The sequence below is a fragment of the Rhinolophus sinicus genome, linkage group LG01 (genome assembly GCF_036562045.2).
Source record: "Rhinolophus sinicus isolate RSC01 linkage group LG01, ASM3656204v1, whole genome shotgun sequence".
Lineage (NCBI taxonomy): Eukaryota > Metazoa > Chordata > Mammalia > Chiroptera > Rhinolophidae > Rhinolophus > Rhinolophus sinicus.
In genome coordinates, this window is record NC_133751.1 from 204,891,959 (window position 1) to 204,912,352 (window position 20,394).

At 44.4% G+C, this 20,394-nt stretch overlaps 1 long non-coding RNA gene across 2 annotated transcripts in view; it reads right to left on the bottom strand.

The window, feature by feature from the left end:
• The window catches only part of LOC109451501 (uncharacterized), a 64,418-nt gene that overhangs the window by 33,304 nt on the left and 10,720 nt on the right, over window positions 1-20,394 (bottom strand). The window lies entirely within an intron of this gene.

Consider the following 20,394-nt stretch of genomic DNA (forward strand, 5'->3'; position numbering starts at 1 on the left):
GCCAATGGCTCACTGGTTACAGCTGACGGCCAACTAGCCACAGCTGATGGCCATGCAATCACAGTTGATGGCCATTTACTACCTGAGCCAGCACCTGTCTATGTGAGGCCGAGAGCCTGGAAACTACTTTCTGGGGCTCTGCCCCCACATCAGGACACTTAGACAGGGGTCACAACCCTAGTCCCTGATAATCACCTGGGGGCTTTTTAGCATGTCAATTAAGTAGTGATGCAAGGACAATGCTATTTCTGTTGAAAGATCCTTGGGTCGTTCCGCCAAACAGCCGGAGTCGAGAACCACTGAGGCTTTGGGCCAAGATGGCTGCAGGGGGCTCTGAACTGCGGTAAGGAACCAGGAAGAAGTGCTCATTGGAGGAAGCCTGTTTGGCTGGAGTTTGCGATACCTGAAAAGCATTATACTGCAGAGGTTCATTCATCCACAGGTTTGTGGTGCCACAAATTGTCATCACAAGGCACCTGTCTTATGAGCTCAGGCCACCATGACAAAGTACCACAGACTAGGCAGCTTCAACAGCAGACAGTTATTTCCTCCATCCTGAGGCTGGAAGTCCAAGATCAAGGCGTCAGCAGGGTTGGTTTCTGGTGAGACGCTTCTCTTTGACCTGTAGGTGGCACCATCTCACTATGTCCTCACCTGGTCTGTCCTCCGTGCACTTGCATTCCTGGTGTCTCTGTTTCTTAATCTCCTCTTCTCACGAGGACACCAGTCAGATCAGATTGGGGCCCTCCCTAATCACCTCATTTTATCTTATCACCCCCTTAGAGGTCCTATCTCTAGGTACAATCACAATGAGGTAGTGGGGGCTGAATTTGGGGACCATAATTCAGCCCATAACAGCATCTTAGTGGTGGTGGACAAATTCAGCAGAAGGCAGCTTTGTCCCTTCAGCCCTGAAGGGACTAGCTGCCAACAAGTCCTGTCTGATCAGGAGACGGTGACATTTAGGTGCTCATATAGGGTGTATATTGTTTACCTCCCTGCTGTCCACCTCTTCCTGACGCAGATGGATGGAAAAAGAAGTTCTGATGTCTGTGTCTCACTGGGGGAATAAAGAACACACTTTTATTTCCTTAAAGTCCAAACAAGAACAGTTGCTTCCCACCCTTGTTGAGGGCTTCCTGTGCCAGGCACGGGACCCTGGCGTACCATCTCATTTCATGCTCACATCAGCCAATATGCTACGGATCTACCATCATGATCTTTGTTTCTAAGAAGCACAACAGGTTTGGCATGGTGGCTAGACCCGCTAGAGGTCACTGAGCTGGGAAGTGACCCTTGACTGGGCCCATCTATCTCCATAGCTCGTGCCTTTCACTCCCACACGATGCTGCTTTGCCTCAAGTTATGTCTACTACTCTTTTGCTTAGAAACATTCCTAATTGTTTTAGAACTAAAAGTTCTTAAAGAAATCTCAATCAAGGAAGTGATCTTCTGGCCAAGTTTTCAAGTAGTTTCTTAACCCTGTGACTCTGAACGCCCTTTACAGTGTCATGGACACGATGGTTGGCAGCAGCCCAGTTAGGACGTTCTCCTTATAGAAAGAACATGTGGAGTTTTCTCAGGCAACCCCAACAAAGAGATAGAAAAGGAGAGAAGAGATAATGGGGCCAGAGGTGGCACAGAAGACATGGCAATGACCGCTGAAGGGCGGTTTGATTCCCGTCTCCCGGCCACACCCAAGGCGGGTTCCAGAGAATGCGCTGGGCTGAGTAAGTGACATGGTCCATGCCTAGTGGTTCCAGAACAGATGGCGGGGGTGAGGGGGAGGACGGGGAATAGAGAAGTCCCCCTGGGCAGCACACATGACCATCAGGAGAGTAGAACATCAAGTCAACACAAAGACCTACGTCTTCGTTCACCATCAGCCAGCTGCCAGTCACTCTCAGTGACAGAATTGCAGTGCTTGGTGGAAGATGGGTGGTTTGCCACCTTCATATAAGCAACATCAGTGTCATTCAATGTTAAGCGCCCCTTCCATATTCCACTTGGAAAAAGTGGCACGCAACCAGTATATTCCAAAGAGATTAATTCCCTGGAGAAGTTGTTTAAAAAACAATAAAAATTATACAGAAATCAATGTTTCCTATGATACTGGGCCTCATAATATAATGATACGTACAGGGTTTCAGCCAAGGGGAATGCATTCCTTAATTGCAAACCTGTGATCCATAGAGGTGGATGTACAGATAGCCTATAAGCTGACTTGCTGATGAAAAATGTGAGGTTAAACATAGGGAATGCAGGGTCTCTGGTCCCGCTGTACGCGGGTGGACTCAGAATGTGGTGAGGCCCAAAAGGAACACCAACGGAGCCACACATAGGGGGTTCATACTATCTCGATGGCGGCTGGGTTGGAGATACAGGCAGAAGGAGCCACACAATCCGCAACCCACCATCCGCTTCTCTGCCAAACCCCTTGCCCGTGTAGCCATGGCAGTTATATTAGTGGCTAATGGCTAACCAGTTACAGCTGATGGCCAACTAGTTACAGCTGATGGCCATCTGATTACACCTGATGGCCATCTAATAACCGAGCCAGCACCGTTCCACATGAGGCCGAGAGCCTGGAAACTGCTCTCTGGGACTCTGTCCCTACAACATAGTTATTTTCTGCGTATACGCTTCTGGTGTCCAGTGTGCAATGAGATGGAAATCATCGGGGATATCTAGAAATCATCTCTGAGTTGAAAATATTTGGGTATTGCAGAAAATCGAATGAATTCACTGGGGGGGAAATTACCTTACTTTCCATAGATTGTCCAACCAGCATAAGCACACTCAAATAAAATAAATTTTCTTTCAGTAGCTGCCCCAAGAAGCCATAAAAAAATATTGGCACCATCATAACAGATATGTTTGTACTTAATGGCAAAAACATATGAATTGGAATGAATAATCCTTATTGCTTAACAGATAGTTCACCCCCTACTGACATTATTTATGGGTGTTTTCTCAACTTTGTGGACTGGCCATACCTGAGTCCCCCTGAGGACTTTCCCTGGCCATCCTGCACAGGTGTGGTCAAGCATAAGTTTGGTTTCCAAGGGGCAGATGGGCACAGCTGAGACCATGAGGAGGCAGGTGCAGCCACTCCCCAATCTGCACAGCAACTGTGGGAGTTGAGGGCAGGGATGCAACTCCAGGTCCATTGTAAATCACTTTGAACTGGTCCCTAGTTATGTAACTACATCTTTTCAAATGGAATGGGTGACTAACACATATAATAGATGCTATTATGTGTATAAACAGCAGTTATCTTGAATTTCAAATATTCTAATAGGACAAAAATGGATGTATTTTCCTCGTTATTCATTCAAATATATTCTGGTCCTTTTGTGTGATAATTAGTATCTTGCCCACCCTGTGCTGACTCACTCTGCTTCTTGGAGTGTCTTCTTTTTTCTCCTTCTCAAAGGACCCAGTCAGAGCCTGGAGTTGGAGACAGCTGGAGGGAGAAAAGGCTGATGGAAAGCAAGTAGAAACCAGTGTCTTTTTTTCAAGCGACATTCCAGCATGACTTCTGGGTCTCCAGCCACCAACACAGGGCCTGGTGACCCAGAGACCACACATCCCATGTCCTACCCCACATTTGTCTTTGTACCTTATTTGGTACCTCATCACTCATGTTTGAAAGTTTGAGATCAGGAGATGAATAATAATTAACCATGACTAAATGTTCGGAGTTTCCCTCCCTGAAACAGCTCAGGTGGAACCCACAACAGTGGTCACCAGGAGAAGGCACCCCCTGCGAAGAGAGCAGTGGACACTCACACAGGCAAAGTGGGGATGGACTAGGTGGTCTGGACATGACCAGTGTAGACGGGCTATAAACAAACTGTGCATTTCACACCTGCTTTTTAGCTGGAGAATAACATCTAACATCTGCTACGTGTTGACCAGAAACCTGCTAGAGAGCTAATATTTATTAATTATTTTAATGAGCGATGTTATAATAACATTATAATATTATTAATTATCTCCATATCACAAATGAGGCGAGAAAGACCCTGCACACAGGCAGCTTAGCTCACTCGCTAGAAAATACCTCCCCAGAGAGAGGGTCATACCCATCATATTCACTGCTGTATCCTCCCTGCACTTAGTAGGTGCTCAGTAAATAATGCTGAGCAAATTGCAATCCGTATAAAAGCGTTGCATGGAGGCACAGCCAAGGAAACAAAGCAGTGAAAGGAATTCAGGTCTTCAATGACTCAAAGATGCCAGAGGGAAAACAGGCAAACCCTGTGAGCAAACTGTCTTTAACGGCCTCCTTCCCCTTCTCCTGGCTCTCTATTTCCACAACTGACAACTGCTTCCCCCAACGCTGTTGCTCTCACCAGATAAGCCCCTTGAAAAGTTTTCTCTGAAGCCCAGCCAGCGTGACGTTTTAATGTCTCTTCTCCCTGCTGTTCTCCCAGACCTTGTAGCTTCTCTTCTGGCTAACTAGACCCACTTTATCTTTCAAAGTCTTGATTACTTTTCTCTATGCTACAATCATTGAAACATATTTTATATTATTTTCCTTTCAATCTTGGCTTGATTTTTACCCTTACATTTAGTCTCGTCATTATAACATCATTTTTATGTCTCAAAGTCTGATTTTGTTTATCTATCTGAATCGTTTATTATTTTACACTTGATTTCTCTTGCCCCCTCTATTCCCTTTTATTGTTGGGGCCACGTATCATCTTTTGCCTCTGGTCCTCTCCAGTATGTCTCAGGTTGGTGTCATTAACTTTGGTCGCGTCATTGTCATTCTTCTCACGTGGCAGTTTGTGTGATGGAGCTCAAGAGCTGTGGCTGTCACGTGTGCGCCCCACAGGCGCCTGGGCTGCTGGGTACTTTTCTCCTTTCTCTCTGCTCTGCAAGTCCCCTCAATCGAGACCTTCCATCTCCTTCCGTGCTGACTCTTGTTTGTCTTGCAAACAAGAGAAAAAAATCCCCCCTAAATCAATTATGATTCTCTGTGCACAGATGAGACATTTGATTATTGGAATGTGTGGTGTTTTTGTTTTGTTGTTATTTTTTTGTTGTTTTTACATCGTACACCAAGTTCCTTTTGGAGAGAGTCGCTTGGTGGACATGCAACCCTCGCTGTCACACGGGGACCTGCTGGGCTCAGATGGCTGTGCTAGGTTAATACTCTGCTCTAGGCCCTTCTAATTTTGTAGCTAGTTCTTTCTGGAAAGGAGCATTTTTCTAAAATCCATCCTCTCATGTCTTTAACCACTAGGAGCTGAGACAGTTGCACGCACTTTGTGTTATATGATGGCAGGTCCATTAAGGAAGGGCTGGCCATGTAAGGCGTGGGCAGGTGTCGCTGAGTTTCCCTCCTGGTTTTCATGGGAGGAAGCCCAGTAGAAGCTCTGTAGACAGTCTCTTTGAAAGCGTTTCTAGGCAGCCTGCCTCAAAAGTGGTGTGTTTCCCGTATGACTGGAACTCATCAATGTGCAAAAATATGTGTTTTTTCAATTTCCAGTCCCTGAAAGAGGTGACCGAACAACGAGGAATTCTATAGGAGGTTCATGGGGTGCTAGGTGCCATTTCAGTTCTTACTGGGGGCTTGGAAAGATCCACTAGGTCTGTAGACATGGTAAAGTTCAGGACCCCAGTCCCGGAGGCAGCGCTGGGCCCCTGGGGACCCCACTCTGCAAAGCATCTCCCCCGACTTCCGCCCAGAGACCCAGTCTTGGCCCCAACCAGCAGCCTACAGTCCACCTTGGCTTATCTCCTGGCCTAAGTCCCTCCCAGAATTGAGGCCCATTTTGACCCTCTACTTAGATCGCTCCCTCCCTCCTGAGACCTGCCGGACCCCTCCCCTTTGAGCCTCAGCCACAGCAGGACAGATCTCCAGAAACACAGCATCACCCACTCTCATTAGTGGTTTCCTCAAAGGATTGCTCAGTGCTTTTCGAGGGCTGTCAGAGCAGCTTCCCACTGCCCTTCCTGCCTGGACTTCTCACCACCGAACAAAGCCAAAGCCTGCCTCACCGACTGATGAGGGTCCCGTGGCCCCCGCATGGGACTCCACCGCTGACACGCATTCCCAGCATGCCCCAGCAGGTTCTCCTTGGAAAGCAAAGCAGAACAGCACTCATCAGTATGCAAGAATGTGTTTTCATAGTCTCCAAAGCCTGAAAGGAAATTTTTTTTTAAATAATGCCGTAATAGCTGGATCAGTTATCAGATGACTTTTCTTTCTCTTTTACCCCCAAAAGTTTATAAATATTTTGTTCTTGTTTTAACACAGAACAGAACTATTTGACTTGCCCAACGTAGTAAAGTTTATCTGGGAAATACATTCCTAAGAGTATCTAATATTTTTTTAAATAAGATAATGAAGTGAGGCATACTATAAAGAATATTATAAAGTGAAACAGAAAACGATGGCAAAATTAAAACAGTGTGGTGACGAGCCAGATACCATCAAACCAATTAGAAAGGACAAACACACACATAAATAAAAATGCAACGTATTATAAGGATAAAATTACAAATTAGTAAGGAAATGAAAGACTTTTTAGCAAAATTATATTTGTACAATTCGTTAAAAATTTGAGAGATAAAATTACGTCCTTGCTTTTCATCTTAAACCAAAAGGAATTCCAGACAGATTAAGGATTTTGAGTAAAACAAAGTCATAACTATAACAGGAGAAAAAAAAACCTGGTGAAATATTTATATTATATCAAGGTGAAATCGGGACTTAAAAGCTTGACACTGAAGTCAGACACATCAACAGGTTGTTTCTGAGCAGGACAAGGCCTGAAACACAGAACAAATGGTGGCCCATGTTCACGCGAGCAAATGTCCAAAAGTTTTAAATCAGGCTAACACTTTGTTAAATTAGATCTGTTTTCTCCTTCTAACTTGACAAGCACAGTCATAACAAACAACAAAAACAAAAAATGTACATAAAGCCATGGTTTTTATATCATTGGAAGTTGGCAAAATATCAAAGACTGAATTTCATAATCACTGTCGTGACTGGGTGTTCTATTGCTGAGCAAGCTGTATTTGGGTAAGTCATACAATAAATATATACATGACTGATAAATGTTGTATTTACTCTATAAAAATTACTTTCTTGCCTTCACTTCAGAAAAAAAAATCATCACCATATTATTTCTTTAATTTTCCACATAATTTGCATCCCATTGACACTAGTGAGCTAAAGGATTAAAGAGTACAATTTAATTGCATTCCAAATGTACAAAATTTGAATTCTTTTCTTCAACAATGTATCTTGAATGAAGATTTTTAAAATCTAAAATTATTTTCATGAGTTGTCAAATAATACTTTTCTTCTAAAATAGCCAAGGTTTTTCTGCTAAAATTAAAAGACAAAGTTTTAATTAATGGCTGTCAGAGTTGTATATCACAATTATTTATGCAGAGCTGAACATTTTAATTTATTTTCTTTAAGTCCTACAAAATATTTTAATAAAAATAACGCAGTAGGCAAGTCCCACATTCACTGTCCTTGTTGCCAATAGAAGGAAATGGATGCATCGCACCTGTTCTGTTTACACACGTGTGTGTGTGACGAATTCTTACAGAGAGAGTGATGTGTCTGTACACGTATATATGAATTATTCAGTATTGTGATGTGCTGGTGTTGACCACCATGTGCAGTTGTGAACGTCACACTAATCTGGAAGGTCCCCAGATCCAAGAATTTGCACACACAAAAAGCAAGACATGACACTCCATCTGACCACGAAGTTGGACTTTAATAGGCTAGACTGTACGTGACTCACACTCTCCAAGAGGTAGGGTTTTCCCCCAAAGCCCTCGTGTCGCCTGTCTGCTCAGGAGCAGCAGAGCTTCCCAACTTCAGCGGGGGCACCGCACACATGCCATCCTGATGTTGGGACATGATCACCTTTCGTTCCAAGGACACGGGCAAGAGCTGAGACAATTTTTTCCAGGAACATGAACATTAGTCAAAACAGCTGTTATTCAGGGAGTGGACCCCTCTGTACCCCTCTGCATACCCAATCCACAGGAGTCATGGGCTGCGACATATTAAAAAAATAATAATAACCCTCTCGTAAAACAGACAAAACAAAACAATCTATGAATAAAATAAAAAGCAAACTAGAGTATAGCTGTGCAATATACACGACAAACCAAGGATTAATATCATCATTAAGTAAAATAAAGAAAACTTTACAAATATTTTTACAAGTGCCCCCAAAGTAAAATGTGCAAAGATAGTGACACCAGACAATCACAAAAGAAAAACAATAGATGGCATGTATACGTACATATGTACATATATATTATATGTACACGTGTCATTCAAACTTGCTAATAGGCCTTGCCTTCCAGGCGAAGACCCTGGTGCAGCTCCTGAGAGGCCTAAGGCCTCACTGTTTGCAAGTTTAGGAGACCTGCTTTTTGAGAAAAGAGAGGATGGGAGCCCATGAGGAACAGGAACTAGGAGGAGAATGGTGAGGGCGCCAAGGATGCAAGTTCAGGAATGGGGGGCGGTTCCCAGGCCTCAGAGAGACCCAGAATCTGCTTCCTTCACCTCTGGAGCCAGGAGATGAAGGAAAGAGAGGCTGCACTTTCCCCCATGGTGTTTGGTTGTGATTACAAATGCCAGCTGATGGCATATAACCATCATCACCGCTGCTCTGAGGGCCCGTTATGTGTCACACAGTGTGTTAGACACTTCCAGAGGGCACCTGTTTAAAATCTGACAGCCTTTTCCTCATTTGCCCAGAGACAATATACAGTTCATGGCTCTGGGGAGGTCCCAGGGACCTCTGAAAGGCGAGTCAGTAAACCCGTGGCTGTGCCAAATGGGGATTTGCTTTGCGGGGCAGGGACCCGGGTGCTGTTTTAATTGGCCATATCTCTTATTAGCATGGAAATTAAAATCACCAACTTTTGCTTAGTATTGTAGTTATTGGACTTTGCATCTAAACATCACTTTTTTTTTTTTTTTTTTTAAACACAGAGCTAAAATTTTTTGGCTACCAGTATTAATTTAAACTAGCAATAAACCTTTAACTACATTTTAGGACAAATCGCCAGTGTATTTAAAAATAACTTATTTTCATCTGCCATTAATTGTGCTGAGCACTTTCTGTTTAGCAAAGGACATTATAAGTCATTATTAAAAGGAAATATTACAAGAGCCACGTCTTGGAAAACACCCCTATTTGCCACCACGTCACAGATTGATCTATTAAATAACAGAGGCCCAGATAAAACTGTAACACACTTTTTTCTCAGTCACCCTTCTCCAAGCCACATTCTCACTGGAATACTAGGCTAAAGAGAGTGATACTAATTTTATCCAAGGTTTAACTAAATTGAGATAATTACAACCCCAGATTTTAGTTTTTAAAAAAATTGTTTAGTTGGGTTTTTTCTGTTTTTAAGTCTGTGTTCTATTGCTGCAATAGGTTACCATGCTCTGCTACCGTCCTGGGCCTCCCCCCACAGAGTACCATCTCTACCTCACAGAGAAACTCTCCCTGAAAATAACACTTGATTCCCGAAATAAAAAATTGCAGATGAAAGTGCTATCACTTGCCAACTTCAAAGGTGGTCGCTAAAGCAGGCTTTCTGGGTTTTATCTGAAATTATATCTGCTTTTGCTAAATAAACGCTATCTGGAAGAACAAGAAAGAGTGCCGATATAAACCCTTCTTGAGTCTGATATAGCAGGATGTGGGGCGATGTTTATTCCAAAGACCCCTCACAGAGCCACTAACACTGGCCAAGGTCATTTTCTTCTGCCTCTGAAATCTTCACTGATGGAGCTTCAATAAGCCATGAAAATTCCAAGGCCATAAAAGACAACTTCCGTCCCTCCTTTGCTCTTGTCTAAAAACTCATCTCAAGGTTTTATTACTGAAACCTCTTAGCAATTGCTATCATTGTTGCTGTTCTTATTTGCACTGTGCTTTTCTGCTACTGAGATAGAGAGACAGAAAGCTTCACCAAAAGAGCTGACAGTCTCGACATAGCCAGAGTGCCGATACACATAGACGAATGAATAATTTTAATTACATCACTTTTGCTATAGTTAAAAAAAAAAAAATCCTCAGGTAGCTGTTTCACCGTAGGTCACACCGCTGGTGTTCAGGTACAGCTGTCCTTCAGTAATGAGTCAAAATTCACATCACAGCTGACACCTCTGTGTTCTAAGGTTAAGGACAATATGCCTACGAGTTCAGGCGCATAGCTGGTGCTTGTTAAAGATCTATTGAATGAATGTTAAGGAAACGTGTCCAGGAGCGCTGTTTTCATGACCGTTTCTGAGAAATAGCACAATCTAGCTGTGAGGCCTTGAGCTGCTAACTTCCTATGGCCAGTTTTGCAGCAGATAAGCCCTTGGCTTTGGCACAAGCCCCCACACTGGGGCAGACGCTGGCAGAACTTACAGAGATGGTCCATCCCGTGGGAACCACCGTGTCAAAGGGATGCAAACCTATCCAGACATGGCTCAGGAAATCTTTGGCAAGATGCTGAGGCAGGCTTTTCAGTGTGGGATGGAAAATGAGCAGACATCAGGCAGGAAGCTGACACTGGTCGAGGTGGAGGGAAGGGAGCGCAGAGATACGCTGAATTTCAGTCCCTGGGATGGACGGACCCAGCCCCAGCAGGACAGGACCGGGCATGGAAATAGGACAGACATCAGACACCACAGAATGAAAATAAGGACCAAAGCCAAGGTCCACGCAGAATCGCTTGGACCTGTGGTGAGCACAGTGTCTTGGGGCCCAGAAATAAAGGAGATTCATTTATAACAGACCACCCTGTCAGCGTTGGGCTAGTTGCAAAGGGGGAACCTTGCTAAGCTTCTCAGAGGTGGTCTGGTTGAGTTTAAATGTCTGTCTAAGATGGAAAGTGGAAGCAACTTCCCTGGGACCCCAGCCTAAGGAAGAAGAGAGTCCTCAAGACTGGGCTGCAGAAGGGGTGAAACCGACATAGAAAGTACGATTAGACTGAAGTCATTCCACAGAGGCTATAAAACCGTTAGATTTGACCCAATATGACTGTAAAAAAAAAAACACCTCCTATCGTAAAAATCAGGGAGGAAGGGGAGGCAATAAATAGAATTTAGTGTCCCCACACTTAATTGCTATTAAAATCAGATTTCTGGTAGATAAGTGAATAGTGCATTTACCAAGAGGCGGCATTTACAAAGAAACTTTTGTTTAAAAATGTGTTACTGTAGATCCTCAATTCTTAAATCACACATTCAGTTCCTGCTACTATTAGGAAAAATCGTGGGAGACTTTGAAGTGGGCAAAAAGAAATAAAAAAGTCGCTGTGTTTTGTCTAGCACACCTTGCCAGGGGCCCTGCTCACTGTCTTTGAGCTATTTTATTTGCCTGTAAGTTGTAGAAAATTGATACTACTGCAAATTATTGTTGCCCACAAAAATGCAGGGATGGTAAACAGGACTTTGCTCACTGAAAAGAGGCACGTGGGAAGGAGGCGCGTGGCTGAGGGACGGCACAGACCCAGGGCTCAATGCCTGGCAGGGACAGTGTCCAGAAGAGAGGTTTCAATGCCGTTGTCCTGTGGTAGAAAAAGCAGCCCTCCTGACACACAAATTATCTTTGGCCAATCAAATAAGCAACAGATATGACGGCCCTTGCAAATTTCAATTTGAAATAAAGGAGAGGGTATAAGTGAATTGACAAACTGAAACCATTAGCTTTGAATATGTACATATGTATGTATACTCAGAATATATATACATCTTCATGTATGTATGTATGTATGTATGTATGTATGAATATTCAGAACATCTAACAGTGAAATGTTCCGAATATCTATGGAACTTTTAGAAGTTATTCATTTGCACATCTTTGTTGAGTATTTGTGGGCCCAGGTTTGGGAAGAAGGGGTGTGGGTAGACAAAGATACTGGCCACCAGTTTAGGACAAGCTGACTCTTGTCTTACAGGTCAGCTTTACAGAGACTCTTAGAAATGACTGAACATCCAAACCGTCCACCCAGAGGGGTGAGTGGACAGGGTGAATCCTCGGGCTTCCACCCCTGTTGGTCAAAACTTACTTATCAGAGCACCAGGGCCCCGTAGTTTTGGTCTGGGCAAGTACAGACATGGGGGTCCCATAGGGCCACACCTCAGTGACCACCGGGATGCTCAGAGGCAGGAGACAAGAGACCCGTGGCGTGAGTGTGAGTCAGGGCACCGTCCAATCTCGCCCTCAGGCCACACCAAGGACTGGAGCAGCCACCTGGGTAAGTGCCTAAGGTGACAGTGGCTTGGATCCCTGCCATTGCCAGGGCGACTCTGGTCGGAAATCAAGGCAAGCGCTCAGATGTGGGAGGTGCACACACAAGTCCCAAGTCACACACAGTAACATTCCCATGGTCTTTATACATAATTTTATCTTGGCTTCATTTACTATCTTCCTTTTTTTTCCCATGAGAAAAATGTCTAATCACGTCTGTGTTCATGGCTCAAATGAGAAGCCTACATTTTTTTTTTGTTCCTCTCACTTTGCTTCACGCATCAACATGAAATCTATTTTAAAACAACTCTTTAAGGAGAGTCCTATTTTCAATATATTCACTCACCTCAGAAAAATCACATCTTATGTGGGAAAGTGCACTGTCATAACTTTAAATTGTCCCTAGGGCCAATAAAATTCTGGTCTTAGGACCTGTATATATTTTAGAAACCACTTCCTGTTAACAGACCCTAAATCTCCCATAAAGAAGGAGTTATTAAATAGAGGAATGAGCAGATGGGTCTCATTTCCTAGTGTCTGGGGGGCGGAGGGGGTGCATATTTCTACTTGGATTAATGGCGTCCCTCTAACTCAGGAGCCCTCTCTTCCGAGTTCCATTTGAAATTAATCTACAGCCACATCCAACAGAAGCCTGGCCTTGACTTCTGAGTTTAGCAACATTTTTCTGCTTCTTTTAATGCTATTTTTGGTCTCTAATTTAAGTATCATATGTATAATACTCTTCCTTGATAAAAACTGTGTTGAAGAGCAAACGCGAGCTTTCTGACGTATGTTCGTTGTGGTGTGGCAGGTGACAGCATGACACATGACAAGAGCCTTGTACATTTTAGAGCTACACACAGTAAGTCGTCCAGGTAACACCACCCTGGAGAGGAGCTCGTGATTCCAATAATGGCCTTTCAGAGAATTTTGTTTGTTTGTTTGTGTTGGCCACCATCTGCCATGTCAGCTGCCAACTCTCTCCCACCCACCTCAGCCCCAGTCATTACCAGGAATCCCCAGGGGAACTTCACCGAGGTCACGTAGAGATTCTGGTTTCTCTGGTGACCTGTGGCTGTGTCCAGTGTTGGGCAAACAAAGCTCTGATCCCAAGCTGGGGACCCACGTTTCCCTCTGTCAAGTAGAACTTTTCAGTCTTTGCAAATTTTTCTTTCCTTGCCCAAGTGTCCTTTTTTGCATGAAGGAATGGAATGATGGGCGGGCAGTCTTTGCAATGGGTGCTCAGTAGCTCTTCTGGCATTGGCTCCCAGGCTCCCTAGCTCTTGAACAGAGTTTGGCTGAGTGGGTGGTTCCTTTGAGAGACATCCCTGGAGCCCTGTGTGTCCCCTTTCATAAGCCATGGTCTATACAGAAAGTTGGCGCATTACCACAGAGCTCAATTCCACTCAGTTGTAAAAATCCTCCAGTTTGGAGTGTCCTGCGTCACACCTAGATGGTCAACAGGTCTGACAACCCCTGGGGGCAGACTGAGCCTCCAGCCAACATTCCAGGTCTTACAAGTCTTTTACCAATTTCCACAACCCAGATTCCAGCAACATGGACACCAGTCCTCCGAGATCTCTTCTTGTCACTCTTGCCCACTTTCCTGTATATTTCTTTAAAATGAAGCAGATTAGCTATCTTTCTGTCTCTGCCCCTTACCGTCTAACACCCTCAGGGTTTTGGATTTTTATGAAGCAGCTTATCACAGTATTTTCTTAAATAACTCCCTTTCAAAGAATAATTCTCGTTCAGTTATTAAGCTAATAAAATTTACATCTTCCTACACATATGGAAGATAGATAGAGACATAGAAACATAATATTCTTTAAGACTGCTACATTTTCAGGATTCTAGGTTAACATGATCCTAATTGTTTTGCTCTCTGTGAGTCAGAAGTTTCCAGTTTCTATGGCAATGTAGTACCTCCATCCATACCTGCCTTTTCTGAGCTGTCTTATAATTGGACTATGACATTTGATATCAAACCCAGGATATGCGGCTGAGTGAATAGTACATCATTTTGACAATGCGTTTTACAGTGAAACGTAAAAGCCCATGCATTCAGACTGTACATCAAACACATTTATGGGGTGTTAAATATTCAGGAAACGGGAATGCTGCATTAGCACTCGTCAGAGCTCACTCAGAGTCATCCCCAGGAGAACAGGGTGGGCATCTCAGCCTCCACCTCCAAGCCCGTTTTAGCGGCAGGTTCCTGGAAGTGCCAGGGGACCCGTATGTAAAACTTGCCTCTCGACATAATCCCAACTCATAAAGTCTGCTACTAGAACAGCAAGACTCCAATGGACATAGCTTTATATTCAGCCTCTTTTAGGACACAAAGTATGAGACCTCGAGAACCTTTTGTATTGTTGATTTGCTTTCTATTTCTCTAGAAAATGCATTCATCTGTATGACTTTTGTCATTGGAGCATCAAAAAGAAGACAAGAAAAAGTAAAGTGTAGGTCTCGGGCACCTGCCAGCGGCCCTGCAAGTGCTCGAGCTGAGTTCCCAGGACTGAGCTGGGTGCACCACGGAATGGGTTCCAGAGGCCCAGGCCAGATTTGGGAGGCCATTCCAGCACAAAAGATGTGCTCAGCATCACCTACCATTCTCTGCAGAAACACCCGTGAAGCCCAGGGAAGGGTGAGGCCACAGAAGGGCCCACTGTGGACAAGCCAGCTCTTTCATCGGTGAACATGGCTGAAAGCCTGTCCCATCTGACTGGCCTGTCCGCATCAAATCCACATCCAAAGCTGAGCAGGAGCCCATTGTTGCAACAATGCATTTCACAGTGAAAGCCCATGGCTCACCACTGTTTGGAGACAAACCAGTGAAGAACAGAACTGAGCTGCTGGGGATGAGCCAAGAAGGAGCTGATGTCCAGACCTGAATAAAAGAGGGCCACCTGGTGGTTCTCACCACACACACACACACACACACACACACACACACACACACACACACACACTGGTCTCTAACACCCTGAAAGCAAGCAGGTCCCTCAGCAATGCCATGGAAGTGGCTAGAGCTGAAAACAATAACAACACATTTCCATCCACCCAACACAGCCCTGTGGTCGGTTCTCCAGTCGCGAGGGGATGTCTTCTGAACCCCGGGTCCAGGTGGGTGAGCGGGGTGAGTCCTGTCTATAGCAAGGGAAGTGATGGGATTTGACGTTGACTGAACGCTCGCAGGCAGTGTGCCATACTCTGTGTTTGTTATAGGCTGAATTGTGTCCCATCAGAATTCATGTGTCGACGTGCTAATCCCCAGTACTTTTCAGAATGTGAGGATGACCTCCTCGAGGTCTGTGAACACCGCTGCTCTGAGAGGAGAGAAGCAAACCAACTCAACATTTACTGGAACTCTACTCTGTGTAGACGCTGTTCTGGGCACATCACAGGGTGCCAGTTAGTAAAAGACACAGTCCTTGTCATTAAAATGATGACAAATAAAGCCAGGAAAAACTTGAATAATTAAAATGCTAAATAACAGCTGAAGATAACATTTGGGTGGATACCATATGGCAGTTCAGGAATAATTGCTAGGTGAATTTTAAAAATAACATTGCTATTTGTAGACTATAGAATTGTACACAAACTCCCACAGACATCTTGAAAACAGACTTTTCAGCAGGATGGGTAATAAGGACCAGTTCACAAAGTGGTCAGTTTTAAAAAATCTTGGTGACATTAGTCATTATTAGAACCTTCGATAAGGTTCTACATTTCTGTCTAGTGGGACACAGTGTTGATTTTTGTTTGTTTGTTTGTTTGTTTGTTTTTATCCAACACCTAACTAAAGGAATGTGGATTACCCAATTTGTGGATTTCTATAATAAATACTAAGTTGCAGGTTTTCTCCGCCAGCTATTTTGGAAATCTTTCCTGTGATTAGCTGGGGCTTGCTCACCACGAGTGAGAATTCGTACTCCGTGTGATCTGGCCGAAGAAAACGACTGGGCAGGACCATTGATGGAGGCACGGAGATGCACTCTAATGCTAAAAATAAAGACCATTAGGTTTTATGCCCATTTTACATTATCTTCTCATTACCTCCTCCATTAGCACAAATAATTTAGTTTTAGAAAGTACGTCAAAGCTATTATGCAAGTATGAATTTTGTAATAAACTCTCTCCTTAGCTCTGCTTCAAGGTTTTCATTTTCAATCAGACATCGGATGCCTTTCCCAGAACTGCCTCTTTCCGCTTTAGAGAGAAAGAAAAGCACTGGCAGCATGTTTGGAAAACAAGGCAGGCATTCTCCAGCGCAACTCCCCTGAGTTACACCTGACGCGATGCGGCTCACAGGCATTGCACTGTCCTGGCCAGAGGAGCTGAGGAGCCAGGCCCTGCTTCTGGCTGCTGTCACTCTAGCCTTCTCCTCTTCCAGTAAAGTAAAACAGATGCCAGGTAAGGATGCCATCCTGGAGGGAACAGCCCTAGTTTATTTTACAGTAAACCATTTGCCCACTTTGGTCCTTTGCACATTGCTAGCAACAAATAACTTGAGACCTTCGTGTGACTCCCACATGAAAAGAGCCGGCATAGGGAATAGAATAAAACCGCCCCTGTCATTTTAAGTGACACACTCCAAGGGGGGAGAAAGAGTGGCATTTGTTTTGCAAGCAACTATGTACACCTAACTTAAGCCCAAAGTCTCCAAGGACAGTTAGGTGTAGATAGGCTTAAGAAAAGCCATTCTCTCTTACCAAGTAAAGGGCCGCAAGGCACCCAGTTATAGTGTCACATTTTCCAAGCCCCAATTAGGACAAATCTGCCACATGCGGTCAGAAAACAGACTGAGTATTTAAATTCAAGATGGTCCTCTGAGACCTAAGAGATGGCATGAAGTCAGACCAGGGAGAGGCTGTGCCACTCAGCCTGAATGGGAACGAAGACGTACAGTAGGAAAGGAAGCAGTTCTAGAAAGGCAGAGAAGAACCGAGGAGCCAGAGGCTCTCTCCAAGTGAGAACGAGGTGTGTGTGCTGTGCGTGTCCTGGCGCCCAGCGAGGCGGCCCTGGGTTGTGCCCTTCAGGCCGCGCTGCTGTGAGCCAAAAATGGGAAAAAGCCCACTCCTGATTCTCTGGTTTCACTCCTCTCTTCTGGACTGACAGGAGACCCCCTCCTCCTGACACTTTGCATGCATTTGTTTTTGGGTACGTATTTCTTAATGTTAGAACCACTGCGCAAAGCACAGCAGAACCCAATCTATTCATAAAAGAGCGGCAAAGCCAAGAGCCAAACAAACCTTCGCTGTTCTTCATATCCCACTAGTGCTGTGGAGTCAGAGCTGCCCTCACTTTCTCCAGGCAATTCCATAAACAGAACTTTGCAAGAAGATTGCTACGAAGTAAATATTTAGAAGGCATGCTTGCCGATAAAAATATTTCATTAATAAATATTTAGGGAAATGAAAGTGTTTCTGTAAATGGTACCCAGATGAGCAATTCTTGCACCAAGAGAAGAAACATCTTCAGTTAGTAATAAATGGGGAGTCTATTTTAATTCTTTATTTGGGGAATCCACACTCACTCAACAAAGCTGAAGACATTCCAAAATCTCTGGAAACTAAAGCTTTGGGAAGCAAAGCAAAGGGATACAGACAATTGAAACACGATGGAATGGTTTTAAGGAAATGGAGGTGTTCCTGAATGATCTCTGTGAGAGGGGAGAGTGCGCCTGTGCTCACACGCATGAGTTATGTTTAGTCATTTCCACACTGTTTTAAACGATGTATCAAAGTGAGCAAACCATCTGAATGTTGTCTCGCATATTCTGAGGCTGTTCCGTAGCACGTGAAGGTTCCTGCATATTACACCATCGCTCCTTTATTCTTTCATTCCACCAACACTGATTGAGCGTCAGACATTGTGGGACAGGGTGGGACAATCCCAAGCACAGGCTTTGCTGGCCTGTCCTCGGTGACAAAAGAAACAGAAGTAAGCCTGGAATTGCAATCTGTGGTGAGCATCCTGGAGGAAAGCAAAAGGGTCTTTCCCGTCTCTGTGACAGAGGGACTCAGGCTGGCCGACTACCCTGCTTTGCCTGGGACTGTCCCAGTTTTGTACCCAAAGTCCCTGGAAAGCCTCAGTCCTGGGCAAACTGGAACAATCGGTCACTACTTGAGTTGGGTCCTTGAGTCAGGCAGGAATGACCACTGCTGGGAAGGGGTGCTGAGCACTGAAACTACATCCTGAGGATGGAGGTGACGGAACGGATGTGGCGGGAACTGTAGATTGGGGTGTTAGTGTGTTGATAATTCATGGGGGGTGCAGGGATGACACCCCTATGGAACGTGTCTCTTATCAAAGTGAAGTGACCTCCGTGCTCCTGGGGACGCTTTCACTTTGAACACGGTGAGTGACCCTAACACATCCTCCCTCACTTCCTTTTTAGTTCTTGTTACCTGACATACGTTTGCTCAATTATTTCCTCCTTGGCATCACATCTCAGGCCTGACTTAGGGTAGGATAACATTGTTAGATTTTGTTTAATTCAATTTTTTCCTTTTACTCAGAGAATGAACCCATGTTTACTGGTCAGGACTACTTATATTTGGTCTTGCTTCTGTCATTGTGTTTTATGTCCTTCTGTTTGCTTTCTATTCTGTTTTGTTTAGATGTCTTTCCCCCCGTTGGCTTTTGCTGTATAGACTTCTGCAGGGATTTGTAGGGCAAGTGGCATTTTGATTCTGTTAATTGTTACATCAAAGATTTTTAAAATGCACTTAAAATGCATTTTTAAACTTAAGGAAACTAGCCGTCAGAATCAGTAAGAAAACAGGCCTGGGAGGTCCTTTCAGGAAGATGGTAGGTTTGCGTTGGGAGATTAATTTATGCCTTTTCCTCTTGTCTCCCTACCCCACCCTCACAATTCATGTTAAATTAATCCAGACCTTTAAACACTTTTTAAAAAATTTTACCCTGTAAATTATTTGTTAACAACAAAAAATATGTTTTAAAATAGTGTCTTAAAAAATGATTCAGCTTTCCCTGAGTATGTTCAACTGCACACCACCTGCTTTTCCCAGTCATGATTGCCTCAATTTTGAGTTCTAGTTTAGGGATGGTTGATATTATATTTCAGTGTTTCTTTAATTTTCACTTTTGTTCCATCTCCATTCTAGACGCTCTTTCTGAAATGCTATTATCCACAATCTTAGAGCTGTCCTTGGTACAGTTTTTCTCCCTCTCTTAGTCTCAGCCAACTCAGGCTGTTATAACAAATACCACACACAGGGGCCACTCGGTCAATTCAGCTGAAATCGAGGGGTCACTCTAGATACTCCTTCTCGCTCTTTCCCTCCACACAGCCTGCAAACTGTACAGTTCCTGTCTCTTTAATATCTGCTCTCTCCAGCTGTGTTCTCCGCTTTATTCCACAGCCACAGCCCTAGTCCCAACGCTCAGCACTTCTTGCCCCAACGTCTACAACAACCAGGTAACTGTTCTCCCTGACCTAAGTCTCGTGCCCTTGTGGTCCACCCTCCATATTCCCGACAGAGGGGACTTGCGATTTCATTATGTCCCCATTCTGCTGTAAGTCAAGAGTTTTCAGTCCGAATCACTTGGAAAAGTGACCTGTTCATCATTTAACTCTCAAATGCATTCCTCCCCAACACACACACCTGTGCGCCCATGCGTGCGTGCACACACACACACACACACACTCTCCCATCCACCCTGAGTCCCCACCGTTACCCTTTGCAATATCTATGCTGCTCAGATCCTCCTGCCTTTCCAACTGTTTGTCCCTCTGCTTGTAATGCCCAGAACCTCTTCAATTAATTCATGCCTGTCATCTTTCAAAATACAACCCCAACTGGTTAAGTAAATTCTGGCACATCCACACAGTGAAACCCTGTATCCATTCAAAAGAAGAAGGCAGAGCTCTGAGTTTGCCTCGGAGACAGCACCAGGATATTCTGTGTCTGCAGAAAACAAGTTGCAAGAGAGTGTGCATGGGATGCCATCATTTTCCTAAAAATGAATATTAGAAATACAAAGCTGCCCGCCTACGTCAGCCTGGGCCACAGCACAACGCCACTACGGAGTTGGCAGCTAAGCTGTGTGCTTCCCCGGGGTGACCACCGTGTTGCACTCATCCCTGCACCCCCAGCACCTAGCAGGGTCG